Source organism: Delphinus delphis, chromosome 10, assembly GCF_949987515.2.
Source record: "Delphinus delphis chromosome 10, mDelDel1.2, whole genome shotgun sequence".
Classification (NCBI taxonomy): Eukaryota; Metazoa; Chordata; class Mammalia; order Artiodactyla; family Delphinidae; genus Delphinus; species Delphinus delphis.
The window spans coordinates 53,017,930-53,044,132 of NC_082692.2; the positions used below are offsets into that span (position 1 = coordinate 53,017,930).

General features: G+C 38.6%; 1 long non-coding RNA gene across 1 annotated transcript; it reads right to left on the reverse strand.

Annotated features, from left to right (window-relative positions):
- Window positions 1-763: 763 nt before the first annotated feature.
- LOC132431621 (uncharacterized) lies at window positions 764-26,168 on the reverse strand. Its single transcript, XR_009520777.1, has 3 exons — window positions 26,065-26,168; window positions 24,888-24,994; window positions 764-868 (listed from the first exon to the last, which is right to left on the reverse strand). It is a non-coding gene; the product is annotated as an uncharacterized lncRNA (long non-coding RNA).
- Window positions 26,169-26,203: the final 35 nt, after the last annotated feature.

A 26,203-nucleotide genomic window follows, 5' to 3' on the forward strand; every position in this document is an offset into this window, starting at 1 on the left:
AATACATCCGTCCCCCAGCTGCTGTGAATGTTGACTACTAACTACTCACAGTTAGCCCCTTCTCTGGAGAATTGCCTTTGGTTGGATGGGAGCTGAGTTGCCTAGGAGATAACATTTCCCTCCACCGTAACCAAGCAGCTCGTAGTCAGTAGCTAATGACTAATAACTAATTAATTTGGGTGAAAAATAAAAGCTTGCCCCCTTGTTTCAAAATGGAACCAACTCTGTGGTGCAATTCATAGTCTAGAGCTCTCTAGGGATCAGGCTGAGTATAAACCTCAGCTGAGACCACATCCCTCCTGAGTTCCTCTCCCTGCCTTACCTTGCTCCTTGAACTACCTTTCTCCAAAGAGCACTCCTCCAATAAATCACATGCTTGTGCATCCCTGTCTCAGGCTTTGCTTCTAGGAAACCCAATCAAAGATGATATACAATTCTATGAATTAAACAAATATTTATTAAACAAATATTATTGGGCATCCGTAATGTGCTAGCACTTTCTAGACAGGCATCTGAACAGACCAAGTTCCCTGTCTTGTAGAGCTTACACTTTAGTGGCAGACATTGACAATAAACAAGTAAACAAAGAAATAACTATATAATAAGGAGGATGAGGGGGCAGTGTGTTCTGGGGTGGGAGCACTATTTTTAAAAGAGCAATGAAAGGTGTATCACTTATTTTACTTTTGGTACAAGTAAACAGAAAACCCAACTCAATGTGGCTTAAGCAAAAAAGGCAATTTATTTTATCACAAAACAAAAAGTCCAGAGGTAGGAAGGCTCCATAGTTAGTAAAATACAGATATCATCAAGGAACCAGGTTTTTTCTGTCTTCCTGCTTTGCCATTCTTGGTGTATCAGCTTTGACCTGCCAACAAAAGAAACAAAGATTCCGAGGCAGAGTAAGTGTTAAACTGCAAAGAATACTTTGGAGACAAATTTAGTGTGAAGTCTTCGGGATTTACTCATTTATAGGTATATAAGAGAGAATACAGCCTTCTGAGATGGTGTCTCTGATCAAGGGCAAGGAGGGGACCTATAAAGGCAGAAGTCACAAGTTTCACAAAGAATAATGATTACGTGGTTTCAACAACTACTTTGATTGCCAGTTCAAAGTTGATTGGTGATAGTGGAGCTTGGCACAGCTGACTGCTATGCCCCAGGTCAGTTTGTTGAGTCTAGATAGTACAGTCACAAATTCCCCATCAGGTCGCTTTTCTACTGACTGACTAGTTTTCTGAAAACGAGTTGCTCTGGTTCCTTCTTCTGCGGAAGCAGTTGCTCTGATTCTTTGCCATATTACAAGCTCACGGTCATGCAGTAAGCAAGTCTGAATGCATATATTCAAGGTTCAGCAAAAGTTTCTTTTATCACTTTCCTCATGGTCACAAGATGGCTGCAGCAGTTCCAGAGGCCAAATCCATACACACAGTATTAGGAGGCTATCTTGTGTCATGCTGTAGCATAGCAATTTATCAAGTCTTCACAATTTCTTTCAATAGTTAAGACTAGATACAGTAGATAAAATGTGCTGAATTCAAAATGCAGTACTCATTTCCTCCCAAGCAGTGAAGCAGAAAAACATTGGTCAGAATGAGAATCATGGTGACTCATAGTTTTACAAAGGGCAGGTTGAATCATGAAAGGACAAAAGATTCTAAATAAATTGCCCAAAGAAATACCCAATTCTGTTTGCATTGAATTATCTTCTTATCTAAGTAAATGTTTTTTTAGGAGCTGTTGATTACACATTGAATAGTCTCTGAACCCCAGAACTTTTGTAATCACTGAACATTTTAAAAGGCTAGGGCTTCCCTGGTGGCGCAGTGGTTAACAGTCCGCCTGCCAGTGCAGGGGACACAGGTTCAAGCCCTGGTCTGGGAAGATCCCACATGCCGCAGAGCAACTAAGCCCATGCACCACAACTACTGAGCCTGAGCTCTAGAGCCCGCGAGCCACAACTACTGAAGCCCACGTGCCTAGAGCCCGTGCTCCACAACAAGAAGGGCCACCTCAATGAGAAGCCTGCTCACCACAACGAAGAGTAGCCCCTGCTCGCCGTAACTAGAGAAAAGCCCGTGCGCAACAGTGAAGACCCAACACAACCAAAATAAATAAATTTATTTTAAAAGAGGATATCCTTCTCTGCACTGCCTCCCCTAGCCAATCCAAGTCAAGTTCTAACTGCACTACTTGAGGAGGGAGCTGGGCTTTCAACAAGCACACTTCTGGAAAAAAAGTAGGAAATAAAGGCCAGAAATCCCAGCTCTTTCTTCTAGGAAAAATACTGGATTTTATTTCAACTCATCGGTGATGCCTTCACTGTCTATAGCCTGGGAAATTTGCCCTGAGGCCACTGCAATACATGGATTAGGGGTATTTTTGGAGCTAATTTCAACCTATCACCATTGCACTTTCCTTGTAATGTTAAAAAAAAGCTAGTGGGAGAGTGGAGAAAACCTGAAGGTATTGTTAGCCTGGAAAAGGGTTGAAGGAAAGAGAAGTTTGGGGACCACACAGACCAAACCAGTTTCATAGTTTTACCTGGGGCCAGGTCGAAATGGTTTACTTCAAAGCTCCTGTAACTGGTTGAACCACTTCTTCTCTGTCCTGACTTTATAATGTCTTTGGTTATAAACTGCATTCATAATTACAATGTGGCTTGTCATTAGCTAATTCAATTCTTCTTCTTAAAGTTCTTAAAGCTTCTTATCAAATCTACATGTCTAGTTTGGTTTATGTTTTTGTCTCCTTTTCACATAAGCAACACTTATCTCTTTCAAAAGATTTAAGAGCTTTATAGTCCAGTTTAAATTCTGGTTAACTAGTTACGAAGACTGTACTGGCAGAACAGATAAAACAGTTGGCATAACATTTATTCATTCAAGCAATGTTTGCTGAGTGTCTGCTGTGTGCCAGCCGGGGTTGAGACAAGCAAGATAGCTCTTTCTTTCAGGTGTTCAGCAATTATTCTTTATTGCTACTGGAGTTAATAGATAATAAATCATTTAGGAGACACCATTTCATAGTGAGTATACATCTATTAGTAAACTTCGTGGTTTGGGGGCTAGAATTCAAAAGAAAGAGCGTCGTGCCAGCCTCTTCAGCTTTCCAGAGGAACTTGGTGCTTTTCCCCAAGGTATCCATCTCCATCATACAGTGAGGGCACAGCAGCAGGAAGCTTGGGTCTGAACGAAGTGGCATTATGCAGCTGCACTGAATAAGTCCGTATTACGTATCTTTAGTTGACTCAGTCTCCCATCAAATAGTTTAAAAACTTCAATTCACATGTAGGAACTTTCATTCGTTCTTCTATTTATTCATCCAAAAATATCTATTAAGCACCATTTGTGGATGGATGAGAGCTATCAGCATCATTCCCAAGATGGAGGCTTTTGGGAAATTGATCATTTCATTTCTGGTACCTCCACAGGCTGACTGGCTTTAGTTTGAGATGCTCTTTGAAATAACTGTTATCTCCGCAGGTCTGAGATTTGGGGTGGGTCCCCTCAGCTTCCTGCAAATGAGTATATGGTAGTAAAAAGGAAGAGGGGGTGTTTCTGATGAAATCTTGAAAATATGCTGACCATGCATATATCACCACTAGAAAGACATTCATAAGGAAGAAATGATATGCTGGTTGTTGTATATTTTCAAGCATTATCTCTTACTGTGATGTCCCTGGTGTCCTCCAAAGACCATTTTCCTTGATTACTGTACCCCAAGACCCAAGCTACCAGGTGCTTTGGAGACTTCCTGCCATATCCTCTTTCTGTCTCTCCTTAGTGTGGAAACCTGTAGTGATCAATTGTGTCATCATTGTCGTAGGTGCCTGGTTGTATAACCATCTTCCTCACTTCTGCTGACCTCCATCTAAAAGACATAGATGGCCAAACTGTACAAAATAACCAATCAGCCTCCAAGCTCAGACAAAAAAAAAAAAAAAAGGCAATGGATTTATTTGCTTAATTGTTTTCTCTTTAGGTTGTAAGAGTGAATCTTTATCTGTTCAATAAACTGTTGAGCATTTTTATATATAAGGCAAAATACTCTGCCTTTAGTAACAGTTTCACTGTTAAAAGTACCTCTTCAGAACATTTACTCCTGTATGTGGGGCAACAGCAAGAATCCAAGATGGCCTTCCAGTGATGTTCACCTCCAGGTATTCCCACCTTTGTGTAGCCCCTTCCCATAGTGCATCAGGTCTGGTCTGTGAATATGGCAGAAGTGATGGTAGGTGAATTTCCAAGGCTCAGCCATAAAAAAAATTGTGGCTCGGCCTGGCCACCCATATGAACTATAACATAATCAATGTTCATTGTTTTAAGCCACTAAATTTTGGGGTAACTTGTCATGCGGTAATAGTTACCTCAGTATGGTGTGTGAGGCCAGAATTAATCCATTTGAAGCTTTAAAATGGGATTTAGTGGGTCAAAATGATTTGCCACAGTAGAAATAACAAGTTGATAACTGCTTATAACAAAAGTAGTTTAGCAAGCTATATAGTTTTGAATAAGTAACTTATCTTTTATTGCTAAAGATACCATGAAAAAAATGACTTTTTTCCTATAATAATCAACATATAGGAAGTACATAATGAAGTTATATATGCCAACTTTATAGGAAAAATTACCTGATGATTTTAGAAATTGTAATAAATGGAGCCTGGTTTAGTGGACTTAAAAAAATTTTTTTAAAGCAGTTAATAGTAAATATGAAAGAATATCAAAAAAGAAAATTGATTTTCAATTTCTCAAAATTTAAAAATCGGTTTTCTTCTCTTAACAAGAGCTATCATTTTTATTAAGTCCTTAAAATAGCCTTGTGAGGAAAGTATTATGATGCCCAAATTTTAGCTAAGGAAACAGGCTTGGACAACTTAAATAACCGGTTTAAAGTCACCCAGATAGTAGGTAATTGAGCTAGAATTTGAACCCAGTTTTGCCTGTCTCCTTATCCTATACTTTTTCCATTATAACAGGACAGTTTTCTAAAATTAGCTCTAAGGTTTGACATGCGTTGAATGTCATTTAGTCTACCACTACACATGGAAAATGAGTAGACTTATCAAATACTTATAATCTGGGTTTAAAAAAAAAGTCCTACTGTTAAGTGCAAAGAAAGGGGTTGTTCTTCTCAATTATTCAAAATGTCTTCATCTTTTATCCATTCCTTCCACTGGTTAATTGCTCATCTTCTTGTTTACCACATACAACTGTAAAACTGATAAGAACTTAAGCTTACGTAGAGAGTACTTACCCCCAATTAACATTTAGTTGATAAAGATACTCTTATATAACATGTATAATATATGACCTATAACATAATTTACACATAACAAGAAATTATTCCCCAGCTAACATTTAGTTGCTACACTCTTATTATCTGCCTTTTTTTTTTTTTTTTTGGTAGCAGATGTGATATTTTGATGCTTGGTAATCTATGCACAAGGAAACCTCAGAAGTGGCCACGTTAACCATGATATACTCATATGAATTAACAAACTTCCTTTTGCCTGTTTAGTTTTACTACTCTGAATATAATAAAACAATCAATGTCTATTCTGTAAGTATTTTTGTGAGTAAAATTGTCTATTCAATAAATATAGCATAACCATGGTATATATTTCATGATCCTGTTTCTACAGAGAACTTCTGTTGTTTCTGTATGATGAGAACACCCTGAAGATGATGTGCTTTGCTGAAATGCTTTGGTTTTTGCTCATGAATTTGGCTTTTACTTTCTCTCAGTGTGTTGTACAGTCTTCTATATATTTTTCCACACTGCTTTCTCTAGGAAGGGCCCACATTTTAGTTTTTTTACATCAATCACAAGTAAGTACTTTGAAGTACAATACTATGCTGTGACATTAATATAGTTTAGAGAAATATATACAGTTTCACAGTGTTTGTGACCATAAGATGTAAGTTAAAGGCTTTTTGTTGAATAATTAGAATGTTCACTTAACATGAAACTCCTTTTCCTCCCTCCCTCCATATTTAACACCATCCATTACACCGATCCATCCCTTACTGCCAGCCTCAGTAGATGTGCGTTTTTGTTTGACGCATAAATCTGTGTGCTTGGCCTCACCTCTCCCATCTCCCTGTGGACTTTGGTTCATCAATTACCCCTTTCATTCCTTGGCCTCATTCTATCCCTCTCTGCTAGCTTTTGGACTGCTGCTTATAATTGAGCTCAAAATTCCCAGCCTGATAACAAAACCAAAGACCTCTCTACAAAAACTAACTCAAGAAGAAGTAGAAAACATTTGTAGGTCAATAACTAATAGAAGAAATTGAAAAAACCATTAAAGAAAAAAATAACTGATGATCATTAATGATAGTAACTACATTTAATGGTCGTGAAACATTTAGCTATATTTAAGTGCCATGCTGAACACAATATAAATTATCTTATTTAATCCTCAGTAACAATATGAGTTAGATATTAACACCATTTTACAGAAAAGGAAATTGAGGTTCAAAGAAGTAATGTTGCCCAGTGTTAAACAGCTTTATGTATTTCACTTACTGTGAAAGAGCTGGAGTAGGACTCAAGTTTGTTGGATTCTCTTACCTGTATTTCTTCACTTGGTCCAGCCAATCTAATGAATAACTTAATATCTTTGTGTGTCTTTTGAACACAGAAAACAATAAATATCTTTCTAATTTTCTTAGGAAAACTAGCTTATTCTTCCAAAGCTATACTATACATAGATGCAAAAATCTTAAAATTTAACAAATTAAATCCAGGATCATTTTAAATGATTAATGCTGTCTAACTTGAGTTTATTTTAGGCATATATGTATATAAATCACGTACCTGTCCTATAACATAATAGGTCATTCCCATCAACATTCAAATATTTTCATTTGAAACCATACACACAGACTCACACTTAGATGCACAAAGCTCCCTGTTGACATACAAATACCCATCCTCTTTTCCTTACCAGTGAGTCGCTGTTCTTGCCGTTTTTACTTGTCATCCCCACTATACTCTGTAGAACTCACTTAGATGAGGCTTTCACTCCACCAAAATTGCTCTTGAAGATTACACTTGATGGTATCAAATTCAATGATCAATTTTCATTCTTTTCTTTTTAATTGAAGTATGAAGTACAGTTGATTTACAATGTTGTGTTACTTTCAGGTGTACAGCAAAGTGATTCATATATATATATTTGAATAATACATTAATATAACATATATTAATAATATAATATATATAATTACAATTATGTTACAATTACAATACAATAATTATTATATATTAATTATATTATAATGATAATTATATACAATAATTATTATAATTATAATATATTAAATAATATAATATATATTAATAATATATAACTATATATTTGAATATATATTTATATTCTTTTTCATCAATTTTCAGTCTTACTAATCGCACTTGGCATGCTTGACCATTCCCTTCTTTTTGAAATATTTCCTTCACTTGGTTTCCAGGGCACCACTCTCTTAAGTCCTCCTGTGATTCTGGCTGCTCCCTCTGTCTACTTGGCTGGTCCCTCTTCATCATCTTCCTGAGCTCTAAACATTGCAAAGGCCCTGGCTCAGGTATTAGAGTTCTTCTGTTCTCTGTCTACCTCATGATCTCATCCAGTCCTGGTTTTTTCATTTTTACATTAATTTTTGTTTTATTGAAGTAATATGTACATATTTAGAAAAGTCAAATAGTACTTGTGAGATAATGGAAAATATATATATTGGCCTCTGCCCCCATTTCCTGACACACAGCTCCTAAAACTGTTGTAATTTCCTAAGTGATAAGAACACTAGGAGCATCTCTTGTTTTACTATTTGTCTTTGATCCTGTCCTGACACAGGGCTCCTAAAACCCTTGCAAATTCCTAAGTGATAAGAGCCCTAGAAGCATCTTTTGTTCTATTGAGGTGGCTCTGAGTGAGCTCCTGGCTGGCTCCTGAATGGGGGCTGGTCACCAGGATTAGAAGCTTGGAATTTCCAGCCACACCCCTCATCCCCCAGAGAGGAGAACACAGCTAAAAACAGAGTGTATAATTGATTATGCCTACATGAGGAAGCCTCCATAAAATCCCGATAGTATGGGATTCGGAGAGCTTCCAGGTTGGCGAACTCATGTGCACCTCAAGGGTGACATACCCCAATTCCATGGGGACAGAAGCCCCTGCGATCCGGACCCTCCCAGACCTCGCCCTATATATCTCTTCATCTGGCTGTTCATCTGTATCTTTTATCATAGCCTTTAATAAACTGGTAAAAGTGTTTCCCTGAGTTCTGTGAGTTGCTCTACCAAATTAATCGAACCCAAGGAGTCTCTAATCTACAGCCAGTTGGTCCGAAGCACAGGTGACAACCTGGGCTTGCCCCTGGTGTCTGAAGTGTGGTGGGTAAGAACAGTCTTATGGGACTGAGCCCTTAATCTGTGGGATCTGACACTACCTCCAGGTAGATAGTGCTAGACTTAAGTTGTAGGACATCCAGCTGGTGCTGGAGACTAGCGTGCTGTTGTGGGGAAAAAAACTCAAACATCTGGTGACCACAAGTGTCAGAAGTGAAGTATTCTCTGTGAAGGTAAAGGCGACACACAGGGAAGAAAGACACAGTAGGGAAGAACTGGGTTTTTCCCTACATAGGAAAGACAACAACAACTGAGTTTTTCCTTTTCAGGACTACAAAGGCTTATGACAAACGACAGCATTTCCCTTTTTCCATCCCTCCCTAGTTTCTTCATTCCTCTTCTCTGGAAGCAACTAATTTTTACTCCTTTAGCTGTCTCCTCTGGCATTTACATCTCTACCTATTTGTAAATAACATGCACATGCTACTTTAGACGTTATCTACCAACTTCATATTATGGTAGATGCAAATTTATTCTCTCACAGTGCCATTTCCTCTCCTACTATCCTTCATATTCTTTTTTATTTCTTTACAAAAAATTTTATTTTATTATCTTTTTATTGAGGTAATATTGATTTATAACATTGTATGTTTCATGTGTACAACAATCTATCTCTGCTTCTGTATACCCTACAGCACGCTCACCACCTAAAATTTAGTTTCCATCCTTCACCAGACCATTGATCCCCTTTACCCATTTTGCCTGCTCTCCAACCCCTCCCCCTCTGGCAACCACTATTTTGTTCTCTTTATCTGCATGTTTGTTTTTGTTTGGTTTGTTCATTTATTGCAAAAAGTTAATTTTTATTATTAGCATGGAGCCAATATTCAATAAGTTTAAAGTATTTGGAAAAAATGTTACATCAATCATTGAAAAAGACCGTACTCTTAAAACTGAGCTATCAAAATTTTGATATATTAATTGAATACTTTTTTGACTATCATTTTACCTTTGAATTCTTGGAATAAACCCAACCTGGCCATGATGATTATCCATTTTATATATCACTGCATTCAATTTTAAAATATCTTAAAAGAATTTTAAAATTTATTTGCATCAGAGGTATTGACATGTAATTTTTCTTTCTTATAACGTCCTGTGGGACTCGAGGGACATTGTTCCAGCTAATGATTAAGAACTCTCCAGACAATAGGGGCTTCTTAGACAATGGGTGAATTTCCAGGATGTCCGGCCCCCTTCCGAGAAGGAGGGAGATAACAAAATGTAAAAAAGGTGTCTGTCAAAGACCAATCAGGCAGCTGGGGAGAAGGAGGGAGATAACAAAATGTAAAAAAGGTGTCTGTCAAAGACCAATCAGGCAGCTGGGGACAAGTTCCCTCTCTGGTCCGAGCCTAAGCCGGGACCAATCAGCAGGAGAACACAACCAAATCTATAATTTACATACGGGGAAGTGGGAACCTGTAAAACTGACATATTCGCGCCCAAAAGGGTTCCTTCTTCGACCTCCTGCGTGAGGACCAAGGAACCCCGGTGCACCGGCCTTCAATAAACCTCTTGCGTTTTGCATCGACTTCCGACTCTTGTTGTTTCCTGGGCGAGTCGAAACTCCTAGGAGACCGCGCAGGTCTAACAGTCCTTGTCAGATTTTTTTTATGTGTTATTTTGATAGCATATAGTGAATTGGTAAACATTCTCCCATTTTCTATTCTTTGAAAGAGTTTGTGTGACGTTGGTGCTATTTCTTCCTTAAATGTTTTCAAAAATTCACTGTCATCTGGGGCTGGAGTTTTGTATGTTTGTGGGGGGGAGTTTTTAACTGCAAATTCAATTTCTTTAATACATATAATACTATTCAAATGTCCTATTTCTTGTGTGTTTTGGTAAGTTGTGTTTTTCAAGGAAGTTTTCTATTTTATCTAAAATTGAAATTTATCATAAGTTTAAAATAAACTGTTATCTTTTTAATAACTGTAGGATCCTTAGTGGTATTCATTTTCTGAATATCGTTATAATAGTTGGTCAAATCAACATGCAGTGTTTATATTATTATATATATGCAAATGTAACTCTCACCAGACTGTTGTAGTGCTTTATGATTCGGTTTTTAACATATCTTCCAGTTTATCTGCTCGTAAACTCATTCACTTAACAAATTTGGTTATAGTATTTTTCCCTTGTCAAATTCTATTTGGTTCTTTTATAAGTGTGGTATGTCACTATTTATAGCTTCCAGTTTCCTGTTGAAATTTTCCAACATGGCTTGTGCATCCTTTAGCAAAGGAAGTGCCCTTGTTTTACTATTTGTGTTTGATAATTCCAAGATTTGGAGGCATCCAGGGCTGTGTCTGATGTCAGTTATTTCTGCTGGTTCTTGTTCATTTTATCTTGGCTCCTCACATGTCTAGTTATATTTGATTGTGTGTTGAACAATGTATTTCAAAAATTAGTTATAGAAATAAGTTAAGACTCAGGATGATGTTATCTCTCTCCAGAGAGGATTTCTATTTGTTTCTGCCAGGCTCCTGGGACCGCTAGTAATCTAGGATCACTTTAATCTGATTTCAAAGTCTTAGATTTGGGGCCCACCTCATCATTCAAAGCTGGTGACAATCTGTGTGAAGGCTGGTTTACTGTCAATTTACTCTGACTTCTAGGGTGCAGTACTTTGAGATCCTAATCCAAAGCAGGAGACTATTTACCAGGGTACCCCACCCTCAGTGGGCTCTGAACTCTGATTGGTATCCTTTAGTTCCGGGAAGCTTTTAAAAGTATCACAACTCAGCCACCCCTTTAGACTGGTAAATTTCCAGGATGTAAGCGACCTGAATACTATGTTCACCTTTCAGATTCCATCCTCTCCTGCATCCTACTGTAACCGAGCAGGACCCTATGGGGCCTTCCCAGGACAGGACCCCACCCCCACCATGTCTTCCGCCTGCCTTTTGTCTGTAAAAAAAACTTTAGCCAAAGAATAAATGTAATCAGAGAAGTGAGAAAATGCAGAAAGAAAGGGAAACAGTCAAACAAGACGAAATAATAACAGTTTAGCCGTTAAACAAAGTCAAGCACTTCTAGTTCCTCCTCAGGGCCTATAGAGAATATTCTGAACCATGTCCTTTGAGCTGTTTTGCAGACACTGAAATCCTGACCGGGTGGAAGAAGTGAACTGTATGCTGCCCACAGGCACAGAGACCTCAGACCTGTTGGAACCAGAAGGTTGATGATGTTGACCCCCGGCGACCTCACCACCAACCAATCAGAAGAACGTCCATGAGCTGATCATACACCCCCCATCCCCCACTCCACCCTGTCTTTAAAAACCTTCCCCTGAAAGCCTTCGGGAGTTCAGGTCTTTTAAGCACTAGCTGCCCTGGACTCCTTGCTTGGTGCCCTGCAATAAAGGCTATGCTCTCCTTCACCACAGCCCTGTGTCAGTAGATTGGCTTTACTGCGCCAGGGCAAGCGGACCCACATTTAGTTGGGTAACACCACCTCAGAATGTTGTTAGCTCATTAGTGCCTTAAGAAGTTTAATTTAAATATTCTATGCAGATGTTTTATTTGTCTTTGGTGGTAGGGTTGATCTGAATAAACCGGTTCTGCTATTAACAGACACTTAAGTCTTTATTTAGTTTCCTTTCTCAGTTTTTTTTCTTGGATATGTTAATTGCCTTGAAATGTATTCCAATCTTTTGGGAAATGTTTCCTCTGTAAATCTCCTTTTCTTGTCTCTGTTGGTTGCTCTCTAGATGTTCTGTACAACCATAATCCTAGGACTTTCTTCTGATGTCAGTCTTGGAATTCCCTCTGTTTTTCTTCTGGGCTAGATTCTCTGGGTCCTTGATCTGTATTTTATATTTAGATTTATTCCCTGTTTGGTGAAGCAGATCCTCTAGAAGTTTCATCAGGTTAAAAGTAAGTTACAGGGCTTCCCTGGTGGCACAGTGGCTAAGAAACTGCATGCCAATGCAGGGGACATGGGTTTGAACCCTGGTCCGGGAAGATCCCACATGCTGTGGAGCAACTAAGCCCGTGTGCCACAATTACTGAGCCTGTGCTCTAGAGCCCGCAAACCGCAACTACTGAGCTTGCCTGCCACAACTACTGAAGCCCGTGTGCCTAGAGACCGTGCTCTGCAACAAAAGAAGCCACCGCAATGAGAAGCCCGCACACCACAATGAAGAGTAGTCCCTGCTCGCCGCAACTAGAGAAAAGCCCATGCAAAGCAACAGACCCAACACAGCCAAAAATAAAATATATAAAATAAAATAAATTTTTTTTAAAAAAAGGTAAGTTACAATGGCAGAACCATGGTGAGGACCACAGTTGATCTGCCTGTCACATTGCCCCAGTCAGGACAGTTGTGCAGTTGTTATCTGGACATTGTGACTTCACCATCATTTGTGACAACATGGGTGGACCTTGAAGGCATTATGCTAAGTGAAATAAATTAGACTGAGAAAGACAAATACTACATGGTACCACTTATATGTGGAATCTAAATGCTGCTCTTCACGACATGTCCTTTAGTACAGGAGTTTGAAGGTTGACAGGAGAGGGTCAGCAAATTTTCCCAAAGCCTAAGGAATCTCCTGGGAAGGAAGTTATTGAGATCCTGACCACTTTCTTTGGGAGGATCAGTGTTAATACATCACCTCTGATGCACTGAAGCATGCCTGACCTGAGATGGCAGCAAAAGACACCAAGGCTTACCCAGGAAAAATTCACCACGAAGGAGAGGGAAGCCTGGGCTGCTTACCTGTGCTTAACATTGCTGATTGTGAGAACAGGTTTCTAGCTCAGCCCTTATAAATTTCCTTCTAGCACCACAGGTGTGCCCTAGGGAAAAGAGTCCTTCAAGTTTGTAACCTCAGACGATCAGAGCACTCAAGTTTCAATAGCTCCATCTCGTGAACAGTCCTGATATAGCAAATCTTCCGTGTTTCAATAGTGACACATTGTGGGGCAGAGGTAGGAGAGACTGGGGTCTGTGTGAACTGCAGCAGTTTTCCATCTTTTAGTCTTTCATTTTTCATCTCTCCTTTTTTCACTTTTTCCCAGCCTTATTGAAATATAATTACAAATAAAATTGTAGTATTTTTCAAGTGTACCTACACACTGTGAAAAGTTTCTCACCATCAAGTTAATGAACACAGTCATCCTTTTTTTTGGGGGGGGTGAACACCTAAGTTCTACTCTCTTGGCCTATTACAATCGTACAATACTGTATTATTAACTACAGTCACCGTGCTGCACATTAGATCCTTAGGCATTATTCACCTTATAACTGAAAGTTTGTACCCTTTACCAACCTCTCCTTATTGTTCCCATCTCTCCTGGCAACCACCATTCTACTCTCTGTTTCTATGAGGTCAACTCTTGTTAAAATTTTTTTTTGATTCCACATGTAAGTGGTACCATGCAGTATTTGTTTTTGTCTGGCTTATTTCACTTAGCAAAATGCCTTCTAGATTCATTCATGTTGTAGCAAATGGTGGAATTACCTTCTTTCTTAGTATACACACACATATATGTTATATTATATATAAAATGGAATATTATTCTTATATATTATACATAATATTTTCTTTATCCATTCATCCATCAGCAGAAACTTAGCTTGTTTCCATACCTTGACTCTTGTGAATAATGTTGCAATGAACATGGGAGTACAGATATCTCTTTGAGATGATGATCTCATTTACTTTGAATACATATATCCAGAAGTAGGATTGCTGGACCAGATGGTAGTTCCATTTTTAATTTCTTGAGGAACCTCCATATTGTTTTCCTAAACGGCTGCACCAGTTTACATTCCCATCAACAGTGTACAAAGGTTTTCTTGTCTCCACATTCTTGCCAGCTTTTGTTATCTCTTGTCTTTTTTACAATGGCCATTGTAACAAGTGTGAGGTGATATCTCATTGTCGTTTTGATTTGCATTTTCCTGATGATTAGTGAGCATATTTCCAGACACCTGTTGGCCATTTGTGTTTTCTTTGGAAAAAATGTCTATTGAGGTCCTTTGCCCATTTTAAAATTGGGTTGTTTTTATGTTTGAGTTTCTTATATACTTTGGATATTAATCCCTTATTGGATGAGTGGTTTGCGAATATTTTCTCCCACTCCATAGGTTGCCGCTTCGTTTGGTTGATGGTTTCCTTTCCTGTGAGGAAGTTTTTAGTATAATGTAGCGCTACTTGTTTACTTTTGTTTTTGTTGCCTTTGCTTTAGGTGTCAATTTCAAAAAAAAATCACTGTCAAGACCAAGGTTAAGGAGTTTACTCCCTATGTTTTATTCTAGGAGTTTTATAGTTTTATGTCTTACACGCAAGACTTTAATCCATTTTTGAGTTGATGTTTGTGTACAGTGTAAAACATGGATTCAGTTTTGTTCTTTTGCATGTGGATATAGTTTTCCCAATACCACTTATTGAAAAGACTATTCTTTCCCTATTGTATATTCTCATCTCCTTTGTCACAGATTAATTGACCATATATGCATGGGCTTATTTCTGGGCTCTATTCTGTTCCACTGATCTATGTGTATGTTTTTATGCCAATACCATAATATTTTGATTACTATAGCTTTGCAATATAGTTTGAAATCAGGAAGTGTGTTATACCTCCAGCTTTGTTCTTCTTTCTCAAGACTGCTTAGCTATTCAGGGTCTTTTGTGGTTCCATACAAATTTTAGGATTTTCTATTTCTATTTTCTATTTCTGTGAAAAATGCCATTGGAATTTTGATAGGAATTGCATTGAATCCATAGCTCACCTTGGGCAGTATGGACATTTTAACAATATTCATTCTTCTAACCCATGAACACTGAGTTATCTTTCCATTTATTTGTGTGTTCCTAACTTTCTTTTATCAATGTTTGATATTTTAGTGTACAGAGCTTTCATCTCCTTCATTAAATTTATTTCCTAAGTATTTGTTTTTGATTCTATTGTAAAATGGGATTGTTTTCTTAGCCCATAGTTCATTGTTAGTGTATAGGAATGCAAATGATTTTTATATATTGATTTTGTATTTTGCAACTTTACTGAATTCATCCATCTTTCATTATTAAAGCCAGTTATAAGCAAGATTAAGACTTTGGACTCTCTTCCAAAGAGAAGTCTACTATGGAAGGACACAAACATACAGTACACATAATGTACTGTGTACACCTGTTCTTCATGTATATTATTAAAGCCTACAGCACCAGATATTCCCACCCATGAACTAACCAGGTCCAACCTTGCTTAGCTTCTGAGATCAGGTGCATTCAGTGTGGTATGGTCATAGACACACCAGTTTAATTTCAATGTTAAAAACAGATATGTATACCAAAAGAGAAATGACAAAATGGTAATGCAAAATATATGACAAAAGAATGATTTTATTAATAAAGAATAAAGATGAGTAATCCAATAGAAAAATGGACAAAGGATAAAAATAAGTATCTAACAGAAGAAAAAAAACACTTAAAGAGTTTTAATTTTACTTATTAAATATTAAGACTAAAAGCATAATGAGATGCTACTTTTCATCTAACAGGTTAATAAATATTTAAAAGTAGGATAAAGTGTAGTGTTAGTAATGGTGTGAAGAAACTCTCACAAACTGCTAGTGGAAATAAACATTAATGTAAAATTTTGGAAGGTAATTGACTAACATATACCCACATTTAAAATGCACATACCCTGTAATCTAGTAATTCCATTGTTAAGAATTCAGGAATATTTTCCAATTATTTTTTGTTTACATATCGCTTTGGATGCATTTATTTGTAAGTAACAGAAAATCCAATTTAAACAACAATGGGGGTTTACTAGGCCCTGGACATAGATCCCAGACACAAGGTGGGCTTAGCTGTGGTTTGATTCAGCATCTCAGTGATATCTTTGTTGACCCAGTTTCTTTCTAGCTCTCCTCTCTGACTTCTGCCAAGTCAATTTCATCCGAAGCCTAATTCTCCATCAAGGTCATAAGATGGTTGTCAACAACTTCCAAGGTATAGTGGATATATGCATGCTTAATGGCTGCAAGGCAGCTTTGAAACCTTTCCTGGGGTTACGGGGAAGTTCTCCATCTTATGAGTCCTTACTTAACCAATGTGGAATTCAGAAATTGTTTCCCAGACTCTCCTGTAGCTCTGCCAGTATGTTCAAATGGTTCTTGGTGTCAAAAAGTTGCAAAAACCATGCAGAGACTCCCTGGCAGAGGTGACAGTACTACCTTCAGAAGCAGCAGTGGTGGCGGTTCAGGCCCCCCAAGGGCCCAACATTATCTGCTAGCGGGGTAGTCGCGCTCAGTGGGAAGCAGTGGTGTTTTCCCCGGAGCAACAGGATATATTCTGCCATGTGTCCTATAATTCTCTGGCTTTCCCAGAGATTCTGTGAAGTCCCTGATATCCTTTAATAAATTCTCTTGCTGCTTAAACCATCCACAGTTCATTTCTATTGCGCACAAGAAAGAACTCTGACGTACAGAAACATGTTTCCTCATCCACATCTAGGGAAAGAAAGGTCACTTTCAGAAATTCTCTCAAAATAGCAATGAAATTCCCTTCTCTTAGACCTCTGGCAAACCTCTTTCATACCTCAATAGCTAGAATTGGGTCATTTTTTTTTTTTAAATTACTGAGGCTTGAGGATGCGATTATACTAATGATCTAAGGCCTGAGCCACATCCTTATCTGTTAAGGTTTAAGAAAAAGGACAAAGAAAAAAAAAGGACAGAGAGGTAAGGATACCCAGATGAGGATTAGGATACTTAGAGAAGGGTGGATGGGTGAAGGTATATGGAAGGTAGGAAGACCTCAAAGTCTACTGGACAGAGTACAGTGGTCCCTCGGTATCCATGGAAGATTGGTTGCAGGACTCCCATGGATATCAAAATCCACAGATGCTCAAGTCCCTTATATACAATGGTGTAGTATTTATATATATCCTATGCACATCCTATCATATACCTTAAATCATCTCTAGATTATTTATAATACCTAATACAATGTAAATGCTACGTAAATAGTTACCATCACGGTAAATTCAAGTTTTGCTTTTGGGAATTTTCTGGAAGTTCTTTTCCAAATATTTTCAGTCTACTATTGGTTGAATCCATAGATGGGGAATACGCAGATACAGAGGGCTGACTGCATGACTGCATGATTCTCAAGAGTGACTCTCACCCTCAGTACAACTGACATTTTGGGCAGGATGCAGTTTTGTTGTGTAGGACTGTCTTGTGTATTGTAGGTAACATCCCTGGCCTTTACCCACTATACACCAGTAGCAACCCCCCAACCCCCAAGTTGTGACAAACAAAAATGTCTCCAGACATTGCTAAATGTCTCCTGGGGGGCAAAATTACCTGAAGTTGGAACCACAGGGCTAGATGAATACCCTGGGGGGGAGTGTGGTGGGTAAGGGCAGTGGAGTCCTCTCATACTCCCAAGTTAGAGTGGGGAACTTCGACTATTCAGATCCTACAAAGTACAAGGTGGGTGAACAAACTCACTGCTACTGGGAGTTGTAGATGAGATTCTTTTTGTTTCTACGAAAGGTGTTGCAGGTGGCTGTTGAATCACCATCTCCAAAAAACAAATATTATTTTTCATAGAGAATACAGCCTAACTGCAAAGTGGAAAATTTATACTTTCTCAACTGCCCTATAATTTGCATGGCCACATCTCTCATAATGAGGTACTACACATTATTCAGAGAGGACATTATTCATCTCTCTTGCCTCCAGATGTATCCTCTTTGCATCACCCCTGAGTGATATTCCTTTTAATTCTCTTAGCTACTCAAACATTTGGCCAAAAGATTTGAAATTATTAGTTCAAAATTTAATCTTGTAGTTTCTCTTTTGTGATGGTGGTTGCTGTGTTGATACATAGATTTTTGGGGTTACCCAACACATACATATTAAAAACCTGTAACTGTAGCTTTAGTTACACTTTTTTTCTGGACAATTTTATCCTTTAGCATTATGAAGTGTTCTTATTCCTATTTATATCCTCTTGGCTTGAACTGTCTGATATCAAGATGATAACCTCTGCATTCTTATTGTTTCTATGTGCCTGGCATATCTCTATTTCTATTTATCCTTTCTGAATCACTTTGTTTAGGTGTACTGCTTATATGTGCCATGTTGGGGTATCAGTTAGCTTTTGCTGCATAACAAACTGTGACAAAACTTAGTGGCTTAAAACAAGAGCCATTTATTTAGCTCATGATTCTGTGGGTTGGTTGGGCATTTGTGGTCTAGGCTGGCTCAGCAAAACTCTGATGGGCTTACTCATGTAACTAACATCAGCTGGGGGTTGGCTGGTGGCTGAAAGATCTACAATAGCCTAATTCTCTTGTCTGTCAATTAGTAGACTATTGGCTGAGGATAGGGGGATGACTGGGCCATCTTTCATAATCCAGCAGGCTGGTCTCTGCAGAGAGATCACAGGGTTTCAAGTGCAGCAAGAAGGAACAAGCTCTGATGGCTGAAGTGTCGGCTTGCATCACGATTGCTAATGCCCCATTGGCCGAAGCAATTTACATCAACAACCCAGACTTAAGGGTGGTCAAACAGACTCCAGTTCTTGATGAGAGGATCTACAACATCACAATGCAAAGTCATAGATGAAGGGAGAAGAATTTGTAGCCAATTTTACAATCTATCATATTTGGGTTTTCCTTTTTGATTCAGTCTAAAAGTCTTTTTTCTTTCAATGTTAATTTAAACCCAATTACATTTATTACATGACTGTTAGGTTTGATCTCAATTTGTTATATCATTCTGTGCTGTATTTATTGTGTTGCTATTTTTATTATGTTTTTGCCTGTGTGGCCTGTTTGCTCCTTTAAATTTTCTTTTGGTTTTAGGAAAGTTTATATTTTTGTTTCAATGGTTATCTTTATAATAATGCCTTTTAGAAAATTATTTGGTCCCCTTTTTCTTTACTTCCTTATACTATTTGATTTGTCAGCTTTAAATGATATTTGTTGATATAATTTAGATAATATCTTTTTTTTTTTTTTTTTTTTTTTTGCGGTACGCCGGCCTCTCACTGTCGTGGCCTCTCCCGTTGCCGAGCACAGGCTCCGGACGCGCAGGCTCAGCGGCCATGGCCCACGGGCTCAGCCGCTCCGCGGCATGTGGGATCCTCCCGGACCAGGGCACGAACCCGTGTCCCCTGCATCGGCAGGCGGACTATCAACCACTGCGCCACCAGGGAAGCCCCAGATAATATCTTTTGACTCCCATCTATTACATATTCACCAATCAAGTTACTTATTTTACTTTTCCTGTCTGATGTTTGCAATGTACTGTGAAATGGATCCAAAAAAGTAAGGCAGATTAATGGATGGATGGATAGAGGGATGATTAGATAGAGAGAGGTGTGATAAAGATAGATATGTGTGATAGTAAAATGTTAATGTTAGAAGCTAAGTGGGTGGGATGTAGGTGTGTTCACTGTAAAATTCTATGCTGTGTTTGAAATTTACAAAATTAAAACGTTGGGAGAAAAAGAACATAGGAGCCTGCCTAAAGGTGCTTCCATTGGCCAACTCCTGGACAAGGTAGAGTATCAAAATAAATAATGATAGCAGTGGATTATAATCTACTGAATAAAAATCCATGAGTCTGTGCTGATATAAATAAATATGTAACTGAATAAATTAATAAATTGGAGAGAAAGGAAAAGTTTTCCTTATAGAATAATGCCTACTAATAAACATAGGAGAAATGATGGATTAGAAAATCACCATTTTGCCACTATCATAGCAATAATAGTGTCAGGTGAGAATCATCAAAGGATGCTAAAACTAGTAAAAAAAAGTTTAATGAGGAACAACACATTAATATAGTCTCAAAGTATATTTCCCCAAATTATTTATTAATTACAAAGAGAAAATAGTAATTTTTCAAACAACAAGGATTTACTATATAGTACAGGGACCTATATTCAATGTCTTGTAATAACTGTATTCAATGTCTTGTATAATGGAAAAGAATTGAAAAAAATATCTATCTATCTATCTATCTAGCTATCCGAATTACTTTGTTGTACACCTGAAACTAATAAAATATTGTAAAGCAACTATACTTCAATAAAAAATTTTTTAAAATAGGAGGTTTTCTAGAAAGAAACCTGGTAGACACAACCTTAAACAATTAGTGTTTATTATGACTGTAAACACCAAGAGATGCACAATGATTTTATTTCCTTTGCTTTTCTTAGTGTCACAGTCTTTTGTTCTTCTTTGTAATAACTCTTAGTTTTTTCTGAAAGCTCCATCACATCAGGTATTCTATCTAATCCCCCTTTCTTTTTTTATTTTTTTGGCCATGCCACGTGGCGTGCAGTATTTTAGTTCCCCGACGAGGGATCGAACCTGTGCCCCCTGCAGTGGAAGCGTGGAGTCTTAACCACTGGACCGCCAGGGAAGTCCCTCTCTAATCTTTCTTTTTTTCTCTATGGGACCTTCCTTCTGCAGCCCTTCATTTTCCTGTTTTAATCTGGTCTGGCTACTCTGCTGCACAGCTACCATTGTAGGGCTTACCTCCTGTCCTAGACCCCATCCTATAAACCATCTCCTGAACTATCTTCTATGAGTGTGGAACCAAGAACTTTGTAAATATATACAATAGATTGACATATTGGTTACAGAATTCTCCTGATTTAAATTTTGCTTGGCACACAGTGGAACCTGAACAGATACTTGCTGAATAACTTAGTTTGGCCATCCACATGTTATTGATACTTTCCTTTGTACCATGAAGCTTACGGGGAGGGTTTGGTTTTTTTTTTTTTTTTTTTGGCGGTACACGGGCCTCTCACTGTTGTGCCCTCTCCCGTTGCGAAGCACAGGCTCCGGACGCGCAGGCTCAGTGGCGATGGCTCACGGGCCTAACCGCTCCGTGGCACGTGGGATCTTCCCGGACCGGGGGCACAAACCCGTGTCCCCTGCATCGGCAGGCGGACTCTCAACCACTGTGCCACCAGGGAAGCCCTTGGTTTTTAATATATGATCATAAATATTAAATAAGTAAAGATAAATGAAATCACACATGTCTGTGTACATGCATAATTTTCTTACAAGGAAACTCAAGTATGTTTAATATGAAGGACTACCAATAACCATTTACTTACTGCTCCCTGAATCTGAAACAGAGAGCTAGTGTATGCCTGAGGGAACAGACTAAAGAAACTGCATATAACTCTAAAAGCAAATTAACAAAAGCAAGGGAGAGACGGTGAGGGAGCTCCTCTTCAACTTTGGATACTAAAACACATACTGGATTTTGGTGAAAACAGGAGAAACCTGCCCTCAAACGTCGAGATACACACAAGATAATACACACAGCTGTCCAGAATTATTTCTACTCTGTAAAGCAATTCTTTCAAAATAATGCTGATATTCATTCTCAGAAGTTATCTTCTGAGTAAAACAAGTAAAACAACTCCTGTCTAAGAGACACTGGTGGCAAAGGGCAGGTTATTTAAATAGCTGTGAATGGTATTAGAGAACTGGCAGCTGGTGGAAATATGATCATTCGTATATGGGATGAGAATGGGCTTGCACAGGGAATAATTCTACATAAAAAGGTTAATAGTTTCCTATTTCTCTTAAAAAAATTTGAGGCCATGTGGACCTCAAAATTTACACACCCATAAGTGGAAAGTGGGTAATTTTCTCTTCTTGCATTTTTAATTTTTTAGAAATATGCAAATAGATTAAGGAGACAAATAGTTCTCAAGCATGTTATATGTTGCAAAAAACTGAGTGCCCTGCCCCACACCATTCCCCTTTCTATTCCATACACATGATGTGTCTCCCAGGTGACATGTGGCAGTGGGATCTTAGTTCCCCAACCAGAGATCGAACCCTTCGCCCCCTGCAGTGGAAGCACTGGACCGCCAAGGAAGTCCTCTCCATCCTAATGTTATTGGTTTCAGCAAGTCTATTTGAACTCTTCTACTCCATGCCTCCTTTCCTGTAGGTCCTCCCCCATGACCCCCCAACACCCTTAAGTTTACCCCGAGAGAGTGGAGTAGGGGAGTGAAGACACCTCATTTACCTTTTGCCTTTCACTTTCTCTCTCTTAGACTCTTCCTCTTAGCACCCAAAAGGGCTTTCTCTTTCTTGCATTGCAGGGACTTCCCTTACATCAAATCCTTGTACTATTTACCCTCTCATTTACTGTAAAAACTCTTTGTTACAGTCCTCTGGGCTTGGCTTTGATAAACTTCTTTTCTCCTCAACAAGGCTTCGCTCCTCCCCAAAATCACAAGTGCTTACTTTCAGGCTACTGTCTCAACATGGACTTGAAAGCTCTATTTTGAAACTCAAAGCTGTTTTCAGCAGGGTTCTGTCCATCCAGAGAGGTTTATTTCCATTGGTTCAATCAGTGGGGGTAATGATGGGCTCACCGGAACCAGGGATTATCAGGGAGGAAAAAACCTATAGATTTAATATTCCCTGAAACGTTACACTGCGGATACACTCTAAGAACACATTTTATGAAGTTTCATTACACAGATGGAAAATCAATGTTACCATAAGCGAGTTTGGAAACAGTGAAACGTATCTTTGGAAAGCATCACTAGGGCTCCCTAAGCATCCAGTTCTCCCTTCCCTCCTGGGCATACAGAAGACCACCCTTCCTGATCCCATTCCAGTCTGACGGAGCTATGTGAGAAGTTCTAGACAGTGAAAGGTAATGAAAGTGAGAGGGCAGAGGCAGTGAACAGTTGCTATATGATGCTACAGATTCCCTCTTCCCATTTGAAATTGGAGTCTCAAGTTAAGACAGTTAAGCTACAAGATCAAACTCGTCTGAATGACTGAGACACTGCTTGGAGGACAGCGACCCTGGACAGTTGCTTGTCCCACAGAAGACTTTGCATGAGCAAGGAACAAATGTTTATTATGTTAAGATGCTGAGATTTTGAAATTGTTTATTATCAGAATATGAGCTAGCCTACCCTTATATACCCTCCTTCTTTGGCCACTGGCCTAATGCCTATTTAATGAGGGTATTGAGGGGAAAGCTGTGTTATTTTGATAGTAGAAACCTTTTTATTTTTTTGCAAGCAGTGAAACTCATTGACTCTTTCAAAAATATTTACTGAGTTGCCTACTAAGTGCCAAGTGCTAGAGACTTAACAGTATACAAAACAAACACAGTTTTTGTCCTTAAGGAGTTTACATTCTAGTGAGAAAGTCAGAAAAAAATTAATCAGGTAACAAAAAACTTGCTAGTTAGGATAAGTGTTATGAAGCAAATAAACAATGGCTGAGTTAGACACTAACAAGGGGGGAATCTATTTTAGACGGTGTTATGGGGAGGAGACATTTCTTCCAAGATATGAAGAAAGGGGTAAATTATTTCAGGTCATATGAGGAAAGAAAGATCTTAGTGAGAGTTTGAGAAACTGAAGTAAGACCAACATGACTGGGCAGTAATACATGAGGAACAAGTGGCAAAACATAAAGTCTGAGAGACATGCAGAGACAGATCACGTTTTATCAGATAAGATCACCTTAATCTTTCCTTGATCAATGCCACACTTAAACACATCTATATTCATTTCCTTTTTCCCTCCATCTGCCTCAACAAATGACACATCCCTCATCTTTCTGACAGTTAATCCCTTCTCTTGTACCCTCCCTACTCTGGTTACCCTTTCCTCTCCTCTTTTCATGCACTTGGCTCCTTTGGTTATCCTCAGCTCTTCTGAATCTTCATTCCCTCCCCAGTGGATCAGTCCTGTCAGCCAACCTACAAAATACTATCTTCTGTCTTAAAAAAAACACATAATCTGATATTCTATTTCCTGAAAGCTTCTGATCTATTTCTATTTCTTTGTGTTCCTTTCTAGGCCCAGAGGCTTAAAATTAATTTGTATGCCGACTGTTGATTCCCAAACAAGATCTCTTCTTGGAGCTCTAATCTCATATACCCAATTGTCAATTTAATGACTCCACTTCAATGCTTGGTATAAACACTTCCCATCCTCTGGGCCCATCAGTGGATTATCCATCAGTTTTTTTTATTTTCTATTTTTTTAATATGTCAGTAAATGATTCCACTGACAGCTCAGATGTTCAGGCCCCAAATCTGGGAGTCTGGCTTAGTACTGCTAATGCTAGCTTTCATGATCCCTTGCCTGGATTTCTGAAATGGTTTCAGGATTTGGCTCCATGCTTCTACCTTGCCTTCCTCTAATACATTCTCTACATAGCACCCAGAGTGGCTACTTTATTTATTTTAACCTGGAAAAATAAACTTTTAAAAATTAAAAAAAACTGTGGCCAAATAAACTTTTGTAACAAAAGTAGTATATATTCTGTAAAAAATTACACAAAAAAGATAGGCAACAAATAAAGAAAATAAGACATTTCCACTTCTAAAGATTACAACTGCTAATTCCTTAGGGTATAATCCTTCTAGATCTTTTTTCATAGTACATAAATACACATATGTGCATTTTATAATCAAAATGAGATATTGTAACATACATACTGTTTTGTGACTTGCTCTTTTCAGTTAATGATCTCCACCTTTCCATGGCAATACATTTTCATCTCATATTCAGTCCATCTATGTTCAAATTTCTTCAATTGTCCTGAAAACGCATTTCATAGCTGGTCTGTTCAAATCAGGATTCAATCCAGATTCTATGTCCCTCAAATTTCTTTTACAGAGCAGTGGCTTTTTTATAACTATAATTTTTTAAAGAGATGGGATCAGTTATTCTGCCTAATGTTCCACCTTCTGCATTTGTCTGGTTACTTTTCATGGTATCATTTAGTTTGCTCTTCTATCCCCTGTACTTCTTTATAAATTGTGTGTTAGATGCAAAGAATTGACAGATTCAAGTTAAACATTTTTGCCTGGAATAGATCATAGATGACGATATTGTATACTTCATATGACATCTCATCAGATTGATGCACACAGTGGCCTTTTAAAAATGTGTCGATAAATTGTATCATGTCACCGTTTCTTAAATGGCATTTATAGCTTCCTTTCCATTTCTTCTACAATACAAATTCTTTAACTTGGCTTACAAGGTTCTGAACGATTTGATGCCTGTTTACTCTTCCAACTTTATTTCATCCCATTCTCTACTTGTTTATTAAGTTTTTGCCACACTGTTTGCTTCCACACCCTGAACATGGGAAGTGCTTGCCTCCTAGGGCCGTTGCCCCTTGGTCTGGGAGGCTCTCCCCAGCCACTACTCTCCCGGCCACTCTTCCCTTCTCCTAATGTCAAGCATCTTCTCAAACTGCAGGTCTTTTAAAGTTCACCTCCTCAGAAAAACCTTCTCTTAAATAATTATTTAATAATTATTATTGTTTAAACTAGGTTCTTTCGAGGGACCCTCATACCCTTACATGCCAAGCACCCTGCTTTTTGTACCAAGATACTTTTTTGGTCCACCTTAATATCTGTGTCCTTACCTGACATTAAGCTGCACAATAGCCAGGACCTTGCCTACTCGGCTCACTGTGCACACAGTATTCATACACAGCAGCCCGCTGAATGAATTACCATAGGTCACAATAACCCTGAGGCTGCCAGGTCTTGGACAGGTGGCTGCAAACTCGCGCCCGTGGCAGTAACTGTAGCACTTCCCCGGGAAATTGTTAGAGCGGAGGAAGAATTATCTTTACGTGAAAGCACTCTGCCCACCTGCCGAGGAAGTACGGAGGAATGAGAAAATTCCGCCTGTGGAGAAAGCCGGCGCCGTAAGGCTGGGCGCAGGAAGAGTGGGGGCCCAGGTGAGCAGCGCCGGCGCCCGGTCTCCCTCACGTGACCGGAGGCGGCGCGC